This window comes from Silene latifolia, chromosome 7, assembly GCF_048544455.1.
Source record: "Silene latifolia isolate original U9 population chromosome 7, ASM4854445v1, whole genome shotgun sequence".
Taxonomy (NCBI): domain Eukaryota; kingdom Viridiplantae; phylum Streptophyta; class Magnoliopsida; order Caryophyllales; family Caryophyllaceae; genus Silene; species Silene latifolia.
In genome coordinates this window covers 91,598,830-91,624,764 of record NC_133532.1, presented here as the reverse complement: position 1 = coordinate 91,624,764, position 25,935 = coordinate 91,598,830, and the positions used below count along the sequence as shown (strand labels likewise).

Sequence of the window (25,935 nt, the reverse complement as noted above, 5' to 3'; positions counted from 1 at the left end):
TTGGCAATAACCATTACCGTTCCAAAAACGGGTTCTTTGGTGTTCAGGTTCATCCGGAGTCGGACCAACGGGTTGCAGCATTCCTTCTGAAGCGAGTATCTCCAGAGCGGTGCCATATGTTATTCCCAGATCTGTGAATACCCTTCGATGTTTTCCAATGGTTCCCACATTGGTGTGTTTTGGGATGTTTTTGTGAATTTTGTTTTTGTTTTTGTCAATCCTGGACGGAAACAGGATTTGGTCGTTGTCAATGAGAAGTTTTTGGGATGTTGCTTGATATTTTGAAAGGGATTTTGGTGAAGTGATTTCATGTTCTTTGTTGGTGGGTTCGTGGATGTGGGAACCATCGGATGACTCCTCATTTTCAACAACTGTTGGTTGGTGAATGGAGGGTTGGTCTTCTCCTTGATGGTTAGGTTCATTTTTGGTATTACCCAACCCTTTTCTCCAAATTAGCTATCCGGGTGTTCAAGTCATCGATAGCAACTTGCAGCTTTGAGAATATGTTGTTGATGGATACGGAGAGCATCATTATAGCGCTTTGTATGCCATCTTCGTCAATTGCATGAATTTTCTCATCGTCAGGAGAGATGAGATGAGAGTAGTCTATGGAAGATTCCTGACTGTGTCCAATAGGGTTTTCTGGAGGGTTGTTTTTGTCGTTTGTTGAGGGAGGTTGTGGTAACTCGCCCTTTTTAATCATATCAAGAATGGCGCCTTTTAGGGGGAGACACATTTCAGTGTCATGTCCGCGACCTTGGTGATATTGACAAAACAGTTTTTCATCCCATCTACGCCCTCGCTTGTTTAGTAGATGGTCTGGAGTTGGACCAATCGGTTTGAGCTTTCCTTTCGAGATCAGCCTTCCAAGGCTATGACATAAGGCATACTCAAATCAGGGAAGGACCTATGAGGTCGTCTGGTTTTATTTGGTGGAGCACCTAAGGAATTGGCTTCAGTGGTTTTGGTAGCCCTCCAACTAGGGTTGGTTTTGTTGTTGGCATGTAGTCGGCTTTCAAAGAGCTTAACCCTTTCCTCAATTTCAGAAGAGGGAAAATTCCCGGTTGCTAGTTTGTCCTAAACTTGGGAGAGACGAGTACTCAAGTTTTCCACGGTAGCTAGGAGTCGAAGGACAATGTTGTTGGTTTCAGCAGAAATCATGGCGGATGCAGATTGATCGGCTTCTTGAGTTCCTGGTTGGCGATTGATGGCACCCAAGGGATTCCTAATTGACATAATGATAGGCGTTATAACTTGTCTTGGCAAGGTATTGCACAAACAAAGGCAAGTGTGACACATATGTACAAAAGGATGTTTTATCGTGAAGACGCGATGGTGTGACTAGGTTATGAGTTCGTTAAAGATCGTGAACGACCTCTTGTGTTTGAACTCTTGGTGCATGACTTGAATTTAGACTCGAGTGCCGACTTTGGCATAGTGATGCCTCGACAGACGACTTATGACTCAGTTTGAATGTGCGTTGATGGCGTGACGCCGTTGGACGAGACATGCACACAAACTTGACCTTTGACCCATAATGTGGGGGAAAGACGGGTTTAATATCCGAGAGGTTTTGACTCTGCTAACACCATTGAAGATGTCTTGCCAATTAGGCGACACGACCTAGACCAGAAGGTAGCTACTAACTTCGACGGAGACTCGACTTTATCTAGACGACTTGACTTGAAATCGACTGGACTCTAATCGACTCGAGGCAGAATCGGAAAGGTGGACTGAAGTTTTCGAAAAATAGAAATTTTCAAAAAGATTCATTTGTCGTTTTATGGACGGCTTCCGAAGAGTAGGGATCTTCAAAAGGTCGATCAGTTGAAAGGGTTGTCTTAGGTTTGTTTTCAAAAGACGGTTTGAGTTGAAATTGCGGCGGCTCTAAAAACAAAGTGTTGTTTCCGAAGACGGTTTTTGAAATTCTGAATCACGGATTTGAAAATCGAGAATTGAAGAATTTGGAATCGTCATCACAATAGCCATGAAAATGGTTAAATTTGTTTTCAAAGAATTTAAAATTGGGTTGAAAATTTGAAAACGGTTAAGTTTGTTTTCAAAGATTTGAGTTTTGATTTGAAATCTGAAAACGGTTAAATTTGTTTTCAAAGATTTGAAATTGTATTTGAAATTTGAAAACTGTTAAATTTGTTTTCAAATAATTGATTTTGAATTGAAATTTGAAAACGGTTAAGTTTGTTTTCAAGCGATTTGAATGGGTTGAAAATTTGAAAACGGTTAAATTTGTTTTCAAATTATTTGAAATTGGATTTGAAATTTGAAAACGGTTAAATTTGTTTTCAAAGATTGAGTTTGAATTGAAATTTGAAAACGGTTAAATTTGTTTTCAAAGATTTGATTTTGAATTTGAAAGTTGAAAACGGTTAAATTTGTTTTCAAAGATTTGATTTTGAATTGAAATTTGAAAACGGTTAAATTTGTTTTCAAAGATTTGATCTTAGAAATTATGAGGATTGAATTCGTCATTACGACGGGTTATAAAACTGTTTTAACCTTTGAAAGACGGTATGCAAATCAAAAATTGTGAGAATTGAAATCGTCATTACGATGGCTTAGGAAAGCCAAATTTTATTTCAAAAACGAGATTTGAAATTTGGAAAGTCGGAAGGGTTGAAATCGTCATTACGACAGTTTGAAAAACGTTTTTGATCGAAAATTGATTTCGAATTTCGAAAAGTTGAGGGTAGAATTCGTCATTACGACGACGTAAAAGGGCGCTTTGAGAATGCAACGGTCGGTGATAGACCGAGGCTCGAAATGGCCATTATGACGACGTAAAAGGGTATTTTGAAATGGTTATAAAAACCGAGTTTGAAAATTGTCATTGCGATGGCCTAGAAAGGCCTGTTTGAAATGGTTGTAGAAAACCGGGTTTGAAAATCGTCATTACGACGGCCTAAAAAGGTGTGTTGAAATGGTTGTAGAAAACTGGGTTTGAAAATCGTCATTACGACGGCCTAGAAAGGCGTGTTGAAATGGTTGTAGAAAATCGGGTTTGAAAATCGTCATTACGACGGCCTAGAAAGGCGTGTTGAAATGGTTGTAGAAAACCGGGTTTGAAAATCGTCATTACGATGGCCTAGAAAGGTGTGCAATAGTCAGCAAAAGACCGAGGTTTGGAATGGCCATTATAACGGCGTGAAAGGGTGTTTTTGAAAAGGTCGTAGAGAACCGGTTTTGAAAGTCGTCATTACGATGACATAAAAAGGGTTTGCAACGGTCGGTGAAAGACTGAGGTTTGAAACGGCCATTATAACGGCGCAAAAGTATGTTTTGAAAGGTTTGAAATGACATGGAAGGACTTATGATCACATAACACATAAGCACTCGCAGTTACATTATATTATGCATAATGCTGACACGGATTTTGGCTTAAAGGGTGGGTTACACACCAAGCAATCAAACCCTGATTTTCGAGAGGGATACCAAATTACCAATCCAAACAAAATGTGTAAGAAGGGTGCCCTAGCCTCGTGCTCGAAGGTGATGAAAGCTCTTTGACGAAACAGAAATGTGTAACGTCAATGGTATGCTTGACTCAATCGGGATTCGAAACGTGGGGATGAGAAAACTCACGCCGACGGGACGAGCCAATTGGTCGAAAAGGGTTAGGTTGTGGGCCCGGACAAGGAACCCGACTATGACCGTAATATCAATTAATGCACTTTAACCATGACCTCATTCGAGTTTCACCTCTAAGGATCACAAAGACACAAGTGTCCTAGTTCTCCCCAGCAGAGTCGCCAAATTGTGGACATGGGCCACGCGTTACGCGTACATGGGCTGCCGCCGATCCGTGGACGTAGGCCACCAACACGGCAAGCCAATCTGTGGACGTATAGCGGTCGGAAAGCCACGTTTGGAGGCGTAGAAATGCTTTTGACCGGATTACTTTAGATCGGTCAGTTTCGTCTCGGCAAAGGTCTCGAAACGATGTTTGAGATGTTCGGACTCGCCACCAAGCATTTTTGGGATGCTTGGAACCCGTTTGAATCCACTTTATACCTTGGTTAATCAATGCAAAAAGCGGTGTTTGACATAGGTACTAAAGATAAGGAATCGTCCCCCTTTTAGCATTCTATGCCTAAAATGACTCTCGTGCGCCCTGGATAAGGCCATCCACTATCCAAAGGTTCTGAGTAAGGGGTGAGGGTACGTATTGGGAAGCCCTTTAATCGGACACCCAATCCCGCCCGCGTTAGCGGCCTCTACTGATCGATCGTGGTTGTTTAAGTGCAAAAGTTGATAAAACGGTTTAAATGCATGAATGCGCATCCAAAAGTTTAACCTAACATCTGAAAGTTTGCTAAGTCAGTTTGTTTATCCACATAGCATTAAATTGATGTCAAAGTTGGATTTAGATTGATTTGCATGTGAAACAGAAATTAAACATCCATTTACCAAATTCGGATTATGATGCTTAACACGATCCATTTGTTTGAAAAAGTGTGTTTAAAGGATAAAGTATAAAATGCAAACTCGTCAATCTGATCCGTCACGTATTCGGATTAACCGTAATCGGGCTCGTCCTAGACAAGTGCTAAAAGTGAAACAGAATAGTGTCAGGCAGCCCCATTAAGGTGCGAGCCTATTGGCGAGGGAACAAGGCCTGTCCAGGTTTTAAAATATGAAAACAGACGACCTCTTGGGCGCGAGTCAGATGACGACCCAAGGGGCGTCTCCTGGTTGTTAAAAAAAAGGTTGTTTAAAACCGTTTTTTGTGATTAATGATTTGCAAGTATGATTTGCATGACTCGGAATAATTACTATTATGTTAGTAATATTCGTTGTCGGATTTGCAAGTGATGTGACCATTATTTGAGCATATTTAGTCCCCGAATTAGCCTCATTCCTATGCTTTTTAGTGCATATTTGGGTCATTTACTATCTTTAGTCCTTTGTTTTGCATATTCTTTGAGGTTTTGTTTCCTTGGTAGGAGAGGAGTGCAAACCTTGCATTTTCATGGCAAAATAGAGCTAAATTGATCGAATCTAATGACCAAGCATCAAAGAGAAGACAAGACTAGAAGGCCTTTGTACATATTATAATAGATGGGCAATGATGAAGAAATCCTTGCATCCCCGACTAAATCCCGGAGGATTATTGGAAGAAGAAAAGAAGAAAAGAAAGCTGTGACGAAATCCGCCAGTCCAACTAGGCAAGACGCCCGTCCAAGACGTGAGGAATCCGAGCGTCTTTGCCATCAAGATGCCCGTCCAACCATGCCACAATCCACTCGTCCAGCTATCAATCCGCCCGTCCAGAGACACAGAAATCCGCCTGTCCCGACACCTTGGACGCCCGGATTCTCTTACAGGCCCACACGACATTTTCTTCCCTCCATGAAAGATGCGCATATTTATGAAAGACCGGCAAAAAGGAGACTCGCATCTTTTCTGAGAGGAGCGATTCCTCAAGGACTTAATCGTCATTTAAGCCCTTAGTAAACCCTAATTTGTGTACCTAATCCCCACTATAAATACCCCATTAGTCTAATTAGATAATCATGTTCTTCTTATCAATCCTTAGTGTAGTTTATATCATTCTAATCTCTTCTTAATCTTGTAATCAACTTCTAATCAAGTCTTAATACAAATCTCATTTCCTTAATTTCTCTTTTGTTCATCTTTTATTTTGGGTAATTGAAGATTATTTGGGTTATTATTAGGAGATTGACAACCTTCCAATCAATCATCAAGTACTTCTATTATTCTTTGCTTTATTTTGGAATCATCAGTAGGTATAATCCTCTTAATCCCTTTTTAATTATTGTTAATCATTTTCATTTATTCATCATGTTTTGCTTTGTTAATGTGATTGACAACCTTGTTAACATGTTAAACTTGATAATGAGTGAGTAGTTTCCTTAACTAGGGTTAATGGGTAATTAGGGGAAACCAACATGGGGGATGATTCATGCTTAATTTAATATGTTTTCATAATTTATTTGCTTGCTTGTTGTGATCTCAACTTATGCACATGTTATGTTTGATGAAATGCGAGCCTATGAATCCTTGCATTTTTTACCCATCACTTACCTTTTCAATGAGACTTGTAAGACATAAACCAACTCGAGTCTCATTAGACCATGCATATAGTTGAGTAGGGAGGATTAAGTCGACTTGTAGGTGTTGTACAATCTAATCGATTCGGCTCCGGGACCCAAACCTTCCTAGGATTGTAAGATATAAACCAACTCGATCCATCACAACAATAATTGCTTGCTTATAATTTGAGAATATGTTTGTATGATCAATTCCCATGAATCCCCTATGACCCCATGACACCCTAGTGCTTTTAATCAATTGTTTACATCTCATTTTAATCATCTTGCTTGTTTACTTTTATTGTTAATTAGTTTAGTGATCTTCTCATCTCAACCCCAAATCGTGACACCCCTAGACACCGCTACTTGCAATCGAAAATCCTACATCAATACCCGTCCCTTGGGATCCGACCTTTACTTGCCTCTTTACTAATAGTAGAGTTGTTTGTGAAGTTATAAATATTTTTTTGGTCTAGGTGCTCTTAACGACAAGTAACCGAAAACTAAATCTCCAAGTGAGTACGACCAAAAATGGCGCCGTTGCGGGGGACGGTGTTAACTTGATTTGATTTTCTTTGATTGTTATTAGTTGTGTCTTTCTTTGCCTTGAGGAAGTAAAACTCCTCAAGGTTTGTTCTAATTATTTTTAAGTTGTTTGATATTTTGCATGTCTAGAAGATCACAAGGTAACTTGTTACCCATTGATCACGAAATTGAAAGGACTTTGACAAACAATAGAAGGACTTGCTAGAGGTACTTTGAGAGGTATTGGTGAGGTTGTAGATATTCAACCAAACACTATTGAGTTCATCAACCGTTTTGCAAGAGAAGGTGAGGAGAACCCAACACAAAATCCAACACAAAATCAACCCACAATGGCTAAATTTTCATCACATTCCGTACCAACCGAGGAGAACCTACCCAATGGTATTCCCACACCACAACACTTCACCGGAAATTTCATTGCTAAATCCGCATTTATCCAATTAGTCGAAAGAAGCCAATTTGGAGGGATGCCTAGTGAAGACCCTCACTCTCACATGGAGACGTTTTGTGACTATTGTGATGCGATTTCACAAACCGGTGTGACTCAAGACCAAATTAGATGGGTCTTATTTCCTTTTTCTCTAATCGGCACCGCAAAACAATGGTTGAAGAGCCTTGATAAGGCTACTCTTGGAATTGACTCTTGGAAGAAGTTGGCTCTAGCTTTCTACAAAAAATTCTACCCTCCGGAAAAGACTAACATGCTAAGAGCTCAAATTACGGGTTTTAAGCAAAGGGATGAAGAATCTTTGTATGAAGCTTGGAAGCGGTTCAAAGGAATTTGTCGCTCATGTCCTCATCATGGACTTAGCGAGTGGTTCTTGGTACAACAATTTTGGAACGGTCTTTATGAAGACTCAAGAAACATTCTCAACATGGGATCAAATGGTATGTTCACCGAAGTTGACGATAATCAAACTTGGAACAAGATTGAGGAAATGGCGATCCATAATTCACAATATAGTAGACCTCGCAAGGCTACTAGAGGAGGAAAGCATGAAGTGGACTCTATTACTCAATTGGGTGCTCAACTTAGTGCTCATATTGATACCATTAACTTGAAGTTTGAGAAGGATATGGCTAAACTTGAAGAAGCCTCAAAATCACCAAAGCATCATGTTAATGCCATGGTAGCATCTTCATCAATCCCAAGTGGGATATGTGAGAATTGTGGAACTTTGGGACATGACCAAAGTGAATGTAGGGGAACAAATGAACAAGTGAATGCTTTTCAAGCATACAAGAGTGGTACCCCCTTATTCCATTTATTACAATGAAAACACCAAATTCCACCTAAATCTCTCATACAAAAGCCAAAATGTTCAAAACCCTCAACCAACATACACCCCACCTCCGATGAGAAACCAAAATCAAAGACCCTTTTTCAACCAAAACCAAGGTTACCAAAATCAAACTTCATACAATCAACAAAATGACCAAGGTTTTGATGTTAAAAAAGAGGTCCTCCAAATGCAAAAGAATCAACAAGAGTTTTTCACTCAAATGCAAAAGGATAGTCAAGCAAAGGACATCACCATCAACAACATCCTAGCTCACACAAAAATGTTGGAAACTCAATTGACCCAACTAGCATCCTCAAACTCTCAAAGGCAAAAGGGGCAATTACCACCTCAAAGTAATCCCCCAAGACATGAAACGGTTAGTGCCATTCACTTGAGGAGTGGTACGAGATATGAAGGACCAAAGAAGCAAGTTGAGGATGAAGTTGTGGAAGCTAGTGACAAAGAAGAAATTGTGCAAAACTCCAAGGAAGGAGAACCAACAAAAGAAGAAGTTTCAAAGAAAAGTGAAGAAAAGGCCAAGGAGAAGGAGCCCATTGTGATTAGACTTCCATTCCCAAGTCGTCAAGCTAAGCCTAAGTTTGATGACCAACTTGGAAAATGTATGGAAATTGTGAATAATTTGGAAGTCTCGATTTCTTTTACGGAATTAATCAATCACGTGCAGGCCTATGCAAAGTACATGAAGGACATCCTTACGAAAAAGAAGTCGATCCGGAAGCTTGAAACTATCGCCTTCACTAAGGTGAGTAGTGCTGATGAGTCATAATTATATACATATTTATGCCTCCCCTTAATTGCTTTTGATACGGTTTTCGTGCTAGTTTATATCATTTACATGCCTTTTATGTTAGAATGTTGATACTTCCGCCTTTTGATGTTTAATGCAGGAATGATGCATTTGAGGAGCAAAGGAATTAAGTGGGCATCGCGGAGTGAGCATGAAGGGATACACGAAGCATGGCACGAGAATCCATAAGAATGAAGGAAGAGAAGTTAAGAAGAAAACACGAAGAAAAGAGCTTCTTATTACAAGTGCCTACTTTGAAGAGCCATATCTCGAGTTCTACAACAGATTTTCAAGTGATTCCAATTGTAGGTGAAAGCTTATCCTCTTAGCTTTCCAACGCCGTGAAAATCGCTTGTTTCTTACAAGTAACGAAGAAATGGCGGCCGTTTGAAGTTCAGTGCGCGAAGTAGGAAATTGGTGCCTCGATCGAGTCAACCTTGGCTCGATCGAGTCACTCTCGACTCGATCGAGGAACCAACCTAATCAACTAAATTTCGCAATGTCGAGAGTTGGGTGTTCTTGAACTTTGGTGCCTCGATCGAGTCACTCTTTCGATCGAGGAACCTTCCGATTTTATAATTCCCGCAACTTTCCTTAAGTCGGTTATGTATTGCTATAAATACCAAAACTCGTACCCTAAGTTATTTTTATGCTTTATTTTCAGTAGGTTTAGTATAGCTACCTTATAAAACTCTCTCAAATACTTAGTTTAGTTTATTTATTGTTCTTCCTTCCGGATCTAAGTATTCCTTTATTACGGTATCAATCTTTCCTTAATAATTATTCTATCATTATTGTTCATCTTTTATGTTCTTAATTATGCTTTCTTATATCGTTATTGTTGTTATTATAATTACTATGAGTAGCTAAATCTTCATCTAGGATGAAGGGGATCTAGGTTAAATTAGAAAGGGGAAATTGATTAATTGCTAGAGAAATCATATAAGTTGTCGTTTGATTATTGTTCTTATTCTAGTTAATTAACTTAGGCCTGAATTGTTAATTAGTGTAGCGAATTAATCCTTTCACCGACCGGGTTAGAATTAATATAGGCTGCGATAATCAAATAGATTGTATCTAATTATAGCGACCGCATGTTAGAATCGATCTAAAGGGCATAATAGAGTCGACCGATCTTATGACCTTAGACAGCTTGACAGATCTAGCAATTGATTAATAGACCCCATATAATTGACCTAGTGAACCGGAAATCCTAGACTTTTAATATCATTGTTTTAAACCCTTTAAATTACTTGCAATTAGTTGGTTAGCATACAAACAAAACAAACCCCCAAATTGGTTACTTTAAGACAGATTTAAATATAAACAAACTAGATAATCACCGCCTCCCTGTGGATTCGACCATGACTTACCGCTAGCTATTTTGTTAGTAGTAGTTTAGGTTTACTTTGATTAAGGCCAACGACTGAAATAACCTTATCAAATTTGGCGCCGTTGCCGGGGAGGCAACAATTTTTCTGTTTGTTTTTGTTTAGTTTGTCTTTTGTCTCAGAGAACATCAGTTCCTTGAGACCGTTCTAATGTTTTCCATCGAGTTTCTACAGGGTGAAGATGAGAACTTCCATGATTACATCATAGGTGGAATGATTGGATTTGTTCCCATAATTACGAAGCCAAAATTCCTTGGCTTACTATGTGTCTTACCATCATAAAAGGTATGAACAGACAAACCCAAGCCTACATTGACTCCATATGTATGGGAGATTTTGGTGGTAAGAATATTGAAGATGTCCTTTCTTTCTTTGAATGGCTTGCTATTGAATGTATTAAACCCACTTTTTCATTTCAGCCATACATGGATGAGGGTGTGGGTGAGACCATAGAAACCGTTTTAAAGAATGAAAAGGATATTGAGGGAAACATAGAGGATGAGACCATATGCTCAGTTGATAACCCCTTCTTTGATGATAATCTAGAATCCCTCTATGACGATTTTACAGATAGTGAGTCACATGAGGAAGACTTGACAGACCCCTTAGATTACCCCTTTTGTGATGAGTCTTGGGATAAGGGGAGTGATGATGCGCGATTCGAAGATCTTGAGGTTAAATGGGACTCATGTGACGATATATTGACTCTTTCTTTGGATACTTCCCCTTCAGTTGTTGAATTTGATTCTAATTTTGAGTCTAGTGAGGTTCATTTTATTACACCTGTGCATAATGCATATTTTGATGTTTCTGATGTTGAAGATGATATTGATGAATACTCTGCACAAGGGCCCCCTACTATGGACCCTTTAGATGCTTTGATATCTTTTGAGACATGTGCAGGTGAATCTCCCATATGGAAAGCCGAGTTGGATGCTTTAGAGGCTAAAGTATATGGGATAGAGCTTATCAACAAAGGGAATGAGAAGGCATATGAGTCAATGAATACTCCTAGCCTGGTAGAGGTAGTATATTCTTTTGCCACCGATTCTGATATTAGGAATGGTAGACCTCCTGACCAAGAGGTAATTGTTGACGATAATTTCATGAGGATTACTGGTGTAGTGAGTGATAAATTACCTCGTATGACTTCTACTTTATGTTTTGATACTCCATATTCTCTTGGTTGGACTACAAATTTGATGCGGTTTTGCTATAATTGTCATCAAATATTTGATATGCTGAGACGGTCTTTAACATTGATTTTATATGCTCCTGTTATATCTTGGTGCTACTTATGCTTTTGTGTAGCACATGCGCAGATTTATGATCGACTCTTAAGAGCTTTGAGCTGTTTTGATTGTTCCCAATTGCGGGTAATTGATATATAAAGAAAGGAAGAGGACGGCAACAGGTGCCTCGATCGAGTGGCATGGGGTTCGATCGAGTCACCACGTTTTGGGTTTATTCATAGCCAGACGATGATAGGAATTGCGCGGATGATTATTTTCCCCTGTTTTGCAGCTGGTTTGGGGGAATTTCTTTGCTCTTACCCGGTATTCTCTTCCCTTGTAGCTTCTTTTATTGTATTGTCTATTTCTTCTCCATTCCTTTTGTTAGTTGTGTCCTTTAGGTTGCTAGATTTGTGTGTGATTGATATGCTGTAGGCATCACAATGAGGACACTGTGACATTTAGGTTTGGGGGATGAGTCTTTTATTATGTTGTGTGATTTTTATTTATGTTGTGTGCATTTATATAAAAAATCCATAAAAATTAAAAATTTTATAAAATACAAAAACATGTTTTTCCTTTGTTTTAGGTCGAGTCTTGGTGAATTAGATAACAATGATGTTAAATTGCATTATTTTTGCATTTGAATCCCATTTAGTTGTTCATGTACATTGTTTTGACTCGTTAGCCATGAAAACAAAGCTCATAATTCAAGTCTTAACCATATTGACATGCCTTATATTGATTAGATTTGACATAATTACGTTGGTAAACTACTTAAATTCTGAGGTCTATAGAGCTTCCAAGGCCAGAAACATCAATAAACTGGTCTCATTGTCAATTAGGCTTGAGTGTGGTTTCTCCTTGTGGAATGTGTAATATCAAATTGCATAAGTGTGACATTGATTTCTTGATACTTTTATTGCTTTCATTTGACTAAGTACATGTGGATAGGCGATTCTTATCGTTCAAATAAGCCTTACATTACCTTTTGTTAGCCCGTTTGAACCCTTGTAGCCAATCTTAAATTACATCATATGAGCTACAATCCAAGAATTTGCCTACCTTTTCGGGACAGTCGCAGTTGCTTGTTTTTCATGTTTATTTTGCTATTATGGTTGGGTTGGGACTTATTGTTGTCATGTGGGTATAGCAAGATCATTATTTAGCAATTGTGTTGGAAAAGAAAAATATGAAGCAAAAGAAAAGAAAGAAAAAAAAAATCGAAAAAAAAAGAGAATTGAAAGAAGAAAAGAAAAGAAATTGCTTCATTTGGATTTGTCAAGGATCAAAAGGATGGTTGTTGGAGTCTAATGCATATTTGGAGAATACTTCATTCATTCTCATGTGTTGTAAAGTTGAGATCATTTAATTTCTCTAAGTTGGGTTCATTTATTATCAAAGATTTGGTTTTTGTTTTGGTTAGCGCTGCGACTACCGTCTTAGCTCCACATATCCATAACGTGCTTTGGCACAAACCACTTCTATTCCTTTAACCCATTTGCCACCCTTATTGTCCTTGATACATGTACTTTTGTCTACATATGATGATTGCATATTAGTTGGGGAAATCCCTATCACATTAGATTGCATGCATGTTTCATAAGTTGAGTGAGTGTTTCTACTTCTTTCTATCTTCACATATAACTCACCCTATATACTTATGAGTGCATGAGTGAATCCGCGAGAATCCGACTAATTTGTCTTGCAAGATCGAAAGGTATTTGGCATTTGTATCTAGTATGGTGACTTGAGACTTGAGCTACGTTTTCTATTTCCCGTACCTTTGAATTTGTTTTATTGGTACACTTTAGTCATTACTTTGTTACTGATATGGATAGCTTGGGATTTGTATGTGCATTAAACATTAGCTCTGAGTCGTTTATTCACCATTTGTATGATTGCCTTTTGTATTGTGTGTTGCTTTACTTGAGGACAAGCAAAGAGATGGTTTGGGGGAGTTTGATGAGTCATAATTATATGCATATTTATGCCTCCCCTTAATTGCTTTTGATACGGTTTTCGTGCTAGTTTATATCATTTACATGCCTTTTTTGTTAGAATGTTGATACTTCCGCCTTTTGATGTTTAATGCAGGAATGATGCATTTGAGGAGTAAAGGAATTAAGTGGGCATCGCGGAGTGAGCATGAAGGGATACACGAAGCATGGCATGAGAATCCATAAGAATGAAGGAAGAGAAGTTAAGAAGAAAACACGAAGAAAAGAGCTTCTTATTACAAGTGCCTACTTTGAAGAGCCATATCTCGAGTTCTACAACAGATTTTCAAGTGATTTTAATTGTAGGTGAAAGCTTATCCTCTTAGCTTTCCAACGCCGCGAAAATCGCTTGTTTCTGACAAGTAACGAAGAAATGGCGGCCGTTTGAAGTTCAGTGCGCGAAGCAGGAAATTGGTGCCTCGATCGAGTCAACCTTGGCTCGATCGAGGAACTTCATGCTCGATCGAGTCACTCTCGACTCGATCGAGGAACCAACCTAATCAACTAAATTTCGCAATGTCGAGAGTTGGGTGTTCTTGAACTTTGGTGCCTCGATCGAGTCACTCTCGACTCGATCGAGGAACCTTCCAGTTTTATAATTCCCTCAACTTTCCTTAAGTCGGTTATGTATTGCTATAAATACCAAAACTCGTACCCTAAGTTATTTTTATGCTTTATTTTCAGTAGGTTTAGTATAGCTACCTTATAAAACTCTCTCAAATACTTAGTTTAGTTTATTTATTGTTCTTCCTTCCGGATCTAAGTATTCCTTTATTACGGTATCAATCTTTCCTTAATAATTATTCTATCATTATTGTTCATCTTTTATGTTCTTAATTATGCTTTCTTATATCGTTATTGTTGTTATTATAATTACTATGAGTAGCTAAATCTTCATCTAGGATGAAGGGGATCTAGGTTAAATTAGAAAGGGGAAATTGATTAATTGCTAGAGAAATCATATAAGTTGTCGTTTGATTATTGTTCTAATTCTAGTTAATTAACTTAGGTCTGAGTAGTTAATTAGTGTAGCGAATTAATCCTTTCACCGACCGGGTTAGAATTAATATAGGCTGCGATAATCAAATAGATTGTATCTAATTATAGCGACCGCATGTTAGAATCGATCTAAAGGGCATAATAGAGTCGACCGATCTTATGACCTTAGACAGCTTGACAGATCTAGCAATTGATTAATAGACCCCATATAATTGACCTAGTGAACCGGAAATCCTAGACTTTTAATATCATTGGTTTAAACCCTTTAAATTACTTGCAATTAGTTGGTTAGCATACAAACAAAACAAACCCCCAAATTGGTTACTTTAAGACAGATTTAAATATAAACAAACTAGATAATCACCGTCTCCCTGTGGATTCGACCATGACTTACCGCTAGCTATTTTGTTAGTAGTAGTTTAGGTTTACTTTGATTAAGGCCAACGACTGAAATAACCTTATCAAGTGCAATCCTTCAAGGGAGTTCACCTCAGAAACTTAAAGAACCGGGAAGCTTCTCAATAACGTGTACCATTGGCGACACCACGATCAACAAGGCTTTGTGTGATCTAGGAGCAAGCGTGAGTGTTATGCCGTATTCGGTTAGTAAAAGGTTAGGGATGGGAGAGTTTAAATGTACCAACATCACACTCCAAATGGCCGATAGATCGACGAAGACACCGTTAGGGATATGGGAAGATGTTCCCGTGAGAGTTGGGAAATTTTTCATCCCGGTGGACTTTGTCATTGTTGACATGGAAGAAGACTCCAATATTCCGATCATTCTAGGTAGACCTTTCTTGCACACCACGGGTGCGGTGATAAATGTGAAGCACGGAGAGCTTACTCTAGAAGTGAAAGATGAGAGCATAACTTTCAATCTTGACAAGACCATGAGAGCTCTCTGTTTGCATGATCCATGCTTCATGGTTGATCACTATAGCCGGAAGGATGATAGGAAGAAGTCGGAATTCCAATGGAAAAAGAAAGTTGATGATGCTCCATCAAAAGAGCAAGAGAATAGCAACAAAGAGAGCTTGAAAAGCTCACCCATGACAAGTGAAGAAGATGGCCTCATTGGCCAAGACAAGAAAGAAGGAGAGTTGTCTCAATCAACTCAAGAAATTTTTAATGATCAAGTAGACGAAGTTTGCGGTCTTTGGGATGATGAGTTCGAAGGAATATTCAATCCCTATATTGGTAATGCTATGAACCAAGACCATCACGGAGAACAACAAGTGCAAAGACCCATTGAGGATCTTTATCATGATAATGAACAAGCTTTCGACTACTTCTTCAAGGTGTTGAGTAACAACAACAACACCTTGAACATGCCCCCTTGACATCTCACATTGGATGAGAGTTTGGTGGAGTCCTCCCTAAACCACCATTTGTAAATATTCTAACTCCCTAACTTGCATTTCAATTTTTACATTGCATTTTTGTCATTTTTGGATTTATATTTTTGTGCCTTGATCAAGATATTCATCATTTTTGAGAGAAGTGAGGGAGGGACTTATGATTTTATTAATGTGTAGTGCTTTGACTTAGTGTGGGGATAGCAATTGCCTAGGCTATTCATGCCTTTGTAGTGCTCCTACAATGAAGAACACGAGCATTGAAGAGTGAAAATGATACGGGTTATGCAGTACCCACGGATGGACCTGAATCCGTGTGGACAGGAAGGAATCCGAGCGTCTAATGAGAGAACCCGCTCGTCCTGTAGATTCCGAGCGGCCTATATAACCAGACGCTCGTCTGGCTGAGTTGTGGAATTAAAAAAAATGGTCTGTCACAGAATCCGAGCGTCCCAGTGAAGAATCCACTCGTCTGATTCAAGACGCTCATCTTACAGCAAAGACGCTCGTCTTTCTGCTGTTGGATTTTAAAGTATCACCCTGTAACAGAATCCGAGCGTCTTTCAAAGAATCCGCTCGTCTCACATTGAAAAATTCGCTCGTCTTTGCACAAAGACGCTCATCCTGTAGCGTCATTTCATGAAGCAAAACGTGCAGAATCCGAGCGTCCCAGTCCTGAATCCGCTCGTCCCTGCTGCTATTTCAAATTTAACGGGTCTCTTAAAACCCCTTTCCCCCATTCATTTTCATTTCTTCTACATTCAAACACTACCCAAAACCCAAAAACCCCAAAAACGCTCATCCTCTACATCAATAAAACAAGATTTCCTCAACCAAATTCAACAAAATCAAATCCAAACTTCCCCACAACAAAAATTAATCACTCCTTTTACAACAACAATTCATTCAAACACCAAAATCTTCAACCTTTGAGTCGATTTTTAAGATACAAAGCAACATTCTTTCATCTTAAATCGATTTGAGCATAACTAAAAATTGAAGATTTCAATCTCTCTTTGGTGTAATCAACAATGGCAAGAACTAAAGGAGGTAACAAGGCACCCCCAAAGAAGACACTTTCAAAAAGGCAACAAACTCTTCAAGCAAAACAATTATCAAAGGCATTGGTAGTCCATGAGGCAAGGTTAGAGGTTCAACAAGGTCCCCCTATGGAAGCTACAACATCAACAACTCCGGTCATTGAGCAATTATCTAATTATCCGGAGGTAATTTTCACTTCCGACTCTCATAGGGATACATTTGTTCTCTTTGCTAAGAAGACCATTATGCCTACAAAATTTATTTGTGAAGATGCTTTGACAAAGTTGGGTGTTCTTGAACAAACCAAAACCTTCTTTGAGGCTATGGGGTTGGGTAAATTGTTTATCATGAAAGAATTGACATACCCCTCCCTCACATTGGAATTTTTGAGTTCCTTGAAAGTTACAAGGGTGGAAACTAGAACCCACATCAAGTTTCGTCTTGAAAATGTTAATAGACGAATCACTTTTGATGAATTGATTAAGATTTTAGGCCTTAGTGATACCCCGTACTATGAAAAGATCCCCGAAAAGTATGACCCCGCTCCTCTTTGGGAGGCAATTTCCGGAAAGAAATTTGTGCGCTTTCATGATTGTCGTGCTCTATTAGTCCACCATCCGGGCATTAGAGTGTGGCATAAGGTCATTGGGAATACTTTGATAGCGAAAAATGGCACTAATCATCTTACCAAGCTCGATTTTGTACTTCTTGAGTCGGCCTTGAACATAGGAAGGGAATATACTAAGCCATACAATGCTCTAAGACTTTTGGTTGAACGATGGCTTAATGTCGATTGTGGTAAAGAGGGCACCGCTTTTATTGTGAATGGAGGACTAGTTACCTATTTGGCCAAGCACTTCAACCCAAATTTCAACAAAGACAAAACTTATGTGGCGGTCAAAGGAGGTCATCTCATTGATATGGACACCATGATTCACAAGTTTAAATAGGTCAAGCATGCTCCTCTTGACACCAAATATGGGTGGTTAACCAAACTACCTTCTTCCACTCTTCGAGGAGACCGAGTACATTATTCAACAACAAAGAGGCGAGATTGATGAGCCCTCCTACTCCATTGTCACACCACCATACCCATTTGAGTATCACGAGTTCAAACCCAAGGATGTCGAGGTAGGAAATGATTACTTGACTCTACTCATGAGGGAAATACACAAGCAAGCTTACAATGATAGAGTGGATGCTTACAAGGCCCAATATCCGCCACTCCTACATCTAGCTAGGCAAGGACTTCTTGATCCATCATGTCCTTTGCCTAGTTGGGCGGATAGGGAAGTTTTCTTTCCTAGCACCTCTAGTGGTGGAAGACCGGGTGGAGAGGAGAATATTGTTGATGAGGGTGTTGATGAAGAAGGTGAGGAACAAGAGGTTCAAGAGAATGTTGAAGAAGAAGAAGCTCAAGAAGAGGAAGAAGAAGAAAGTGAGGAAGAGCAAGGAAGTGAAAGTGGGAGTGGAGATGATTCCACATCTATGGAGGAAGATGATGATAATGATGATATGATGGAGGATTAGCAAACCTTGGAGGCTCCTACACTCTTTCATCCCTCTTATGGTTTGTCTACTTCTTTTGTTTTCTTTATTGTATTTTGATCATTTGTTTGAGGAGTCCTAGCAACATGGAGGACTAACATCTTGGCTCTATTAAGGTGTTCTCTTTATTGTTCCCAACTTGTAAAATCCAAAATGACAATTTGTAGTTTCATGCATTGCATTCCGTGTGCATGAACTACCCCGAAATTCAAGACGTTAGAAATAATGTCTATTTTGGTTTGGGGAAGTCCATGCATACACATCGGGAGGTAATCTAAATTACGCTCTCCGCCATAACAAAAACCCACGCATCATGTAGTGTAGCTTAGCATAGTTTGTATTTAGTTTAGAAATCATGCATCATGCTTGCATAATTTCCTATCGTATTGGCCATTGAGGACAATGCCCATACTAGTGTGGGGATGGGAAATTCTAACTTGACTTTTATTCAAAAATCCAAAAAAATCGAAAATTTCGAAAAAACCAAAAAAATTGAAAAATTGAAAAATCCAAAAACATGTTCATTTCCTTTGTAGCATAGTCTTGTATATATTGTTTTGTATATATTGTGTTTGTTCATCCTTGTTCACATTGATCGACTACGCCACATCCGAGACATGAGGATATTGAAGACCGCATGGTATGATCTTTCCTATCTCCTTTTTCCTCTTTATGTTAATGACTATGTGGCTTTATTTTGATTGATGCGGTAAAAACAATGTGAACTTAGGACTTGCATTTAGTTTATATGACATACTAGTTAGTAGAATCATACGCATTAGGATGTATAAATGTTAGTTGCATCATGGCATATACTTGCATGTTAGAAAAATTTTGTGAAACCGTCTACTTGGGAAGCTTGACAAGTGTATATAGGCCCTAGTAGATGCTTTTTCTTCTTAAGACTTTGTTTGTTAGAATACTTGTAAAACACCCTAGGATGTGTCATGCTAGTATCCTTTAACCCATGGATTAAGGCCTAGTCAAGAGTACCTTGTGGTGTGATAACTCCTTGGCTACCGTTTATTCCAAGGTGACTATCGAAACCATGCAACCATCATTCATGTTCTACCACATTTTGTCATCAAAGGGAATGGGCACAAAAAGAAATTGTTCAAATTTGAGTTCAAGAAACGAAAAGAAAAGAAAAAGTTTGCAAATTGCATCAAAAGAAAAGAGGAGCAAAAATAGATTCCTAATGCTTCAAATATAAGGCACCCTCGTTACAAATTGGGGTGACTTTGAAAATGTTCAAAAGAAAATGCAAAAAGTTGAAAAATTGTCAAGTATTGAAATGCCAAAAATCAAAAGAAATGGCAAAAAGAAAGTGTTCTCAAATGTTATATGCCACAAGAAATTGGGGGGGGGGAAACAACAACAAAAGCAAACTCCCAAATGAAACTCAAATACTATCGATCCCTTTATCCATCATATCCATTTTTGTGCATGGTAGAGAGGAGACGACCCTTCTTCTTGTCTAGGCAAGAAGGGGAATTCCGCGATCCTCCAGTGTTTCTAACACCATAGGGAGTCTACTCTTGACGAAAGCATTTAACAATTGAGGACAAAGGTACCCTAGCGTGACACAACTTGGAGGTGATTTATTGGTATCCTTCTAGGTTTAGTAGTTTGAAGAAACCATATCTATGAAGGAGTGTGTACCCTTGAATTGCTTCCCCTTTAGATAATTTCTGCCACTTAGATGAGGAAAGTGGCTATTCTTTTTGTAGATGCATCCATTACTTGATTTTGTGTGCTTTAATGATTGGATGTGTCGCCATTTTGGTAAGACACACCTTGCCTTGCAAGAAGGAATCCTACCTCATGGTTGTCTTGTTGTGAGTTGAAGGGGCGGAGTGAGACCCGCTAATTGTCTCATATCGGCTATGCTATTAGGTTAGTTTAAATAATGGTCCTTGTTTTTGTCACCTCTTTACTCGGGACGAGCAAAGGTTCGGTTTGGGGATATTTGATGTGACCATTATTTGAGCATATTTAGTCCCCGAATTAGCCTCGTTCCTATGCTTTTTAGTGCATATTTGGGTCATTTACTATCTTTAGTCCTTTGTTTTGCATATTCTTTGAGGTTTTGTTTTCTTGGTAGGAGAGGAGTGCAAACCATGCATTTTCATGACAAAATAGAGCTGAATTGATCGAATCTAATGACCAAGCATCAAAGAGAAGACAAGACTAGAAGGCCTTTGTATATATTATAGTAGATGGGCAATGATGAAGAAATCCTTGCATCCCCGACTAAATCCCGGAGGATTATTGGAAGAAGAAAAGAAGAAAAGAAAGCTGTGACGAAATCCCCCGTCCAACCATGCCAGAATCCGCTCGTCCAGCTATCAATCCGCCGGTCCAGAGACACAGAAATCCGCCCGTCCTGACACCTTGGACGCCTGAATTCTCTTACAGGCCCACACGACCTTTTCTTCCCTCCATGAAAGATGCGCATATTTATGAAAGACCGGCAAAAAGGAGACTCGCATCTTTTCTGAGAGGAGCGATTCCTCAAGGACTTAATCGTCATTTAAGCCCTTAGTAAACCCTAATTTGTGTACCTAATCCCCACTATAAATACCCCATTAGTCTAATTAGATAATCATGTTCTTCTTATCAATCCTTAGTGTAGTTTATATCATTCTAATCTCTTCTTAATCTTATAATCAACTTCTAATAAAGTCTTAATACAAATCTCATTTCCTTAATTTCTCTTTTGTTCATCTTTTATTTTGTGTAATTGAAGATTATTTGGGTTATTATTGGGAGATTGACAACCTTCTAATCAATCATCAAGTACTTCTATTATTCTTTGCTTTATTTTGAAATCATTAGTAGGTATAATCCTCTTAATCCCTTTTTAGTTATTGTTAATCATCTTCATTTATTCATCATGTTTTGCTTTGTTAATGTGGTTGACAACCTTGTTAACATGTTAAACTTGATAATGAGTGAGTAGTTTTCTTAACTAGGGTTAATGGGTAATTAGGGGAAACCAACACGGGGGATGATTCATTCTTAATTTAATATGTTTTCATAATTTATTTGCTTGCTTGTTGTGATCTCAACTTATGCACATGTTATGTTTGATGAAATGCGAGCCTATGAATCCTTGCATTTTTTACCCATCACTTACCTTTTCAATGAGACTTGTAAGACATAAACCAACTCGAGTCTCATTAGACCATGCATATAGTTGAGTAGGGAGGATTAAGTCAACTTGTAGGTGTTGTACAATCTAATCGATTCGGCTCCGGGACCCAAACCTTCCTAGGATTGTAAGATATAAACCAACTCGATCCATCACAACAATAATTGCTTGCTTATAATTTGATAATATGTTTGTATGATCAATTCCCATGAATCCCCTATGACCCCATGACACCCTAGTGCTTTTAATCAATTGTTTACATCTCATTTTAATCATCTTGCTTGTTTACTTTTATTGCTATTTAGTTTAGTGATCTTCTCATCTCAACCCCAAATCGTGACACCCCTAGACACCGCTACTTGCAATCGAAAATCCTACATCAATACCCGTCCCTTGGGATCCGACCTTTACTTGCCTCTTTACTAATAGTAGAGTTGTTTGTGAAGTTATAAATATTGTTTTGGTCTAGGTGTTCTTAACGACAAGTAACCGAAAACTAAATCTCCAAGTGAGTACGACCAGCAAGTTTAAAAAGCATAATAAAATGTGTAAAAGGAAAATGTTTGATTTGAACTAATTATGTTAAGTTCAATTATTTGTAATTAGTCAAGTTTGTCATCGTATTCGGATTAAATCGACATGGTATAAAGAACCAAGGATGATTATGAATTATGACTAATATGTTTGCAAATGTAAATAAATGAGAAGGATGCTAAGTAAAATAAAAGGGGGTAAAAATACCCTTTAATTTGTAATTAACCAATAATATCATCGAGTCACGGATTAAACTGTCATGGTATAAAGAACCAAGGATGATTTTTGTAATGGTCAAAATATGTTTATCATAAAAATGAATTAAGATGGTAAATAAAAGAAAAGAATTTCCTTTAAAATGTAATTAACCAATTAATATCACCGAGTCACGGATTAAACCATCATGGTATATGGAACCAAGGGTGATTATGATTTATGGCTAAAAAGTTTGTCATAAAAATGATTTGAAACATTTGAAATGGTAAAAACCGATTGCAAATAAGAAATGAAATAAAGAGGAGAGAGGAAAGACGAGAACAAACACGGCTGGATTAAGGCCTGAGAGGGCATTGAGGCGCGAGCCATGCAGCTATACTAGCAGCCCCTGTCTCAGGCCAAAAATACGGTTTTGGCTCGTCTATCCAATATTTGAATCGTGTTAAGCATTGTTCATGCATATAAACTCATAAAAACACTAAAGACATGAAATAAATGAGTTGTTTACACCCTCAAACTTACGTGTATTGATGTTTGCGAGGTAGACGACTTTAGAGATGGTTTTCTCGTTGTGACTACTCGCGATCAAAGAAGTTTAAAAGAGTGTCTTAAAAAAGGATTTTGTTTTGAAAATAGGTTGATAATATGTTAATTAAAACATGTTGATTGATGAATTGAGTTGGTCAAATGGGTCGTTTGAATGCACGGCGACGGTACCAAACAAAATGTGTAAGGCTTGTGTTTTCGATCGGTAGGTCGAAAACACGTGTCGATTTTGTGATTTAGGAAGTCGAGTCTAGAAGTTTAAGAGAGATGTGAGGGGGCGGACGCTCGCGTAAAGATTATGGTGTGTGATGGTGGGTATTTATAGAGAAATGTGGAATGGTAGGTCGGTTGAGTTAGCTTAGAGGCTAAGCAGACAGCCCAAAGAGGCGCGAGCCACCTAGTGATTGAAAGGGGTGTACTGTCCCTTTCAATTTGGACGTGGCCTTTGCTCTATCTATTATTTGGTTGGTTTGATTTGTGGTAATCTAATAAGATGTTGTGTAATAACATGGGAACCTAATAAGATGATTTTGGGTGTTACTTGGGGTAGGTAATTTGTGTGCTTGACTCGGGTTTGACCCGTGTGAGTCGGGATTTGAATTTCGAGTCGGTTTTTAGCCCGGTGTCGATTTTGACTCTAAATAGGGTCATTTGAATGAAATGACATGATAAAGACATTCATGGCATTATTTTCGACATTTGGTATTTGGGTTGACTCGGGTTGACTCAGGTTGACTTGAGTTGCGGGTTTCTGAGTCGGTTTTGGGTCCGAAGACGGTTTTAACTCTAAATAGTGTTATTTTAATGCAAATGAAGTTAGAAAACCATTTATGAAATAATTTTTCATATCCGAGTAGTGTACTAAACCGTCTCATGTATAGCCAATCCACACACGCATATCAAAAACACGTTATAGTCCGATCATCATCGGGTGGTTTTTGGAAGGTGCGGATACTAGTTATTATTATTATTATTATTATTATTATTATTATTATTATTATTATTATTATTATTATTATTATTATTATTATTATTATTATTATTATTATTATTATTATTATTATTATTATTATTATTATTATTATTATTATTATTATTATTATTATTATTATTATTATTATTATTATTATTATTTATTATTATTATTATTATTATTATTATTATTATTATTATTATTATTATTATTATTATTATTATTATTATTATTATTATTATTATTATTATTATTATTATTATTATTATTATTATTATTATTATTATTATTATTATTATTATTATTATTATTATTATTATTATTATTATTATTATTATTATTATTATTATTATTATTATTATTATTATTATTATTATTATTATTATTATTATTATTATTATTATTATTATTATTATTATTATTATTATTATTATTATTATTATTATTATTATTATTATTATTATTATTATTATTATTATTATTATTATTATTATTATTATTATTATTATTATTATTATTATTATTATAAAAATATTTGACTTTCATTATAATAAAAACAAAATGTTTACATGAAATTGGTGGGGAGCCGAGAGACAATCTGGGCTCCCACACCCTTAGCAATAGTAAAGCTAATACGAGTAAAAATGTAAGCGGCTACCCGAGCCCCAAGATCTCCGAGATACCGAGAATTTCGGATCCGCTGAGCAAGGCAACAAGATCCGAACTCAACTCCCGAGTGAAGAGAAAGAGAAAGGTAGGAAACCATAACCCGCCACCGCGCACAAATCCCCATACTTAGCACACTTTTTTGAGCAAAGATCGGCGACAACCCGCCCGCACAAAAAATCGCCAACCCGATCCGAGTCAAAGGTGAAGAACCCGTCAGTCGACGCACACATCACGCCCTGTCCCAAGAATAAAGCAATAAATCCGCAGGACGAAGAGAGCCACCATGCCCATCAACCAAACCGATATCAACCTCCTTCCCCGCGAAATACCGGATCTATAGCGGATGTCGAAGAGAGTGTCCCGGACAAGGTTATGCCGATGTTTAACGCCCACAAGACAAAAGACAAGAAACAGCGTGGTCCCCAAAAACATCCCCGACAAAAACCCGAGAGCAAGGGGACAGGGGCCTAGATACCGAGAATAACGGAACACCCAGACGATACCCCAAGACACTACGGTAAGTCCTCCGTTCATAGTCCCGCCCCAACCCCGAGATAGGAACCGCACGCAACCAATCGTAGGAGTGAGAACCCGCCGAGATCGCCAAAGAGCGATCCGGCGAGGTGTCAAAGAAAAACAGACTCGAGGCAAAGAGCAACCGTCGTGAAATAAATGTCCGCCAATTTCTTCATAAGTTTGGGGCGCAATTTCACTAGGGCGACCTAATATATCGAACTCGTAGTTGCAGTAAACACTGCGCGGCATCATCAAAAGCGGGGCCAGCAGGCTACAACACGAGAAGGGCCGAGGAGCTTAGCCTCGCAAAACCAGCAGATCGCAAGCGGGACGCAATAAAAGCATAGAACAAAACATCTCCGACCGCATAAACACCAAGGCCACCCAGATGAAAAGGGAATGTAGCAAGGCGCCACTGCCAATCCCCAAAACCCGGCCCTGACGCGGTGACAATACGTTCCAAGCTAGAACGCAGAGCGGCATCAAAAGGAAGATGGACAGACCCAAAAACACTAGGGGAGCAAGTACGAAGAGAGAAGTAAAGCTTAGATATACCAGTACAAGCTCGAAGAAGAAGCAACTCACACTGCGGGTCCTCAATCCTCGCAACCAAGTCCATCAGCTCAATGGTCTTAGTTACTCTCGTCGCCACAATCTCACTGCTAAAACCAGGACAAATCTCGTGGTCCTCCCAAAGCGTAACACCGCGCAATGGTCGAGAAATAGAAGTGGGGAAAACCCTAAGCCGGCTCCGTGGATCCTCACAGGCCAAAAGACCTCCGTCTTGGAGACATTTAGGTGTAAACCAAAACGAGGGCCATCCAACCTAATCAAGTCCAACACCTTCCCCACCTCCAAAGTATCTCCCACAATGGTGCCATCATCTAAGTACCATGCCTGCAAAGTGAGGTCAAAAGTGTCCCGGATCTTGCAAACCAAGGGATGCAAAACCAACGCGAAAAGCAAAGGCCCCAACGGATCACCATTTGAACACCCCGACAAGACCACAAGCAAGTGCTCACCATAAAAAGGCGGGCCGGGCTGGAATAA

The 25,935-nt window shown here is 38.5% G+C and overlaps 1 non-coding gene across 1 annotated transcript; it reads right to left on the bottom strand.

Moving 5' to 3' along the window:
• Positions 1–7,318: 7,318 nt before the first annotated feature.
• On the bottom strand, positions 7,319–7,425 carry LOC141593627 (small nucleolar RNA R71). Its single transcript, XR_012521702.1, has one exon. It is a non-coding gene; the product is annotated as a small nucleolar RNA R71 (small nucleolar RNA).
• Positions 7,426–25,935: the final 18,510 nt, after the last annotated feature.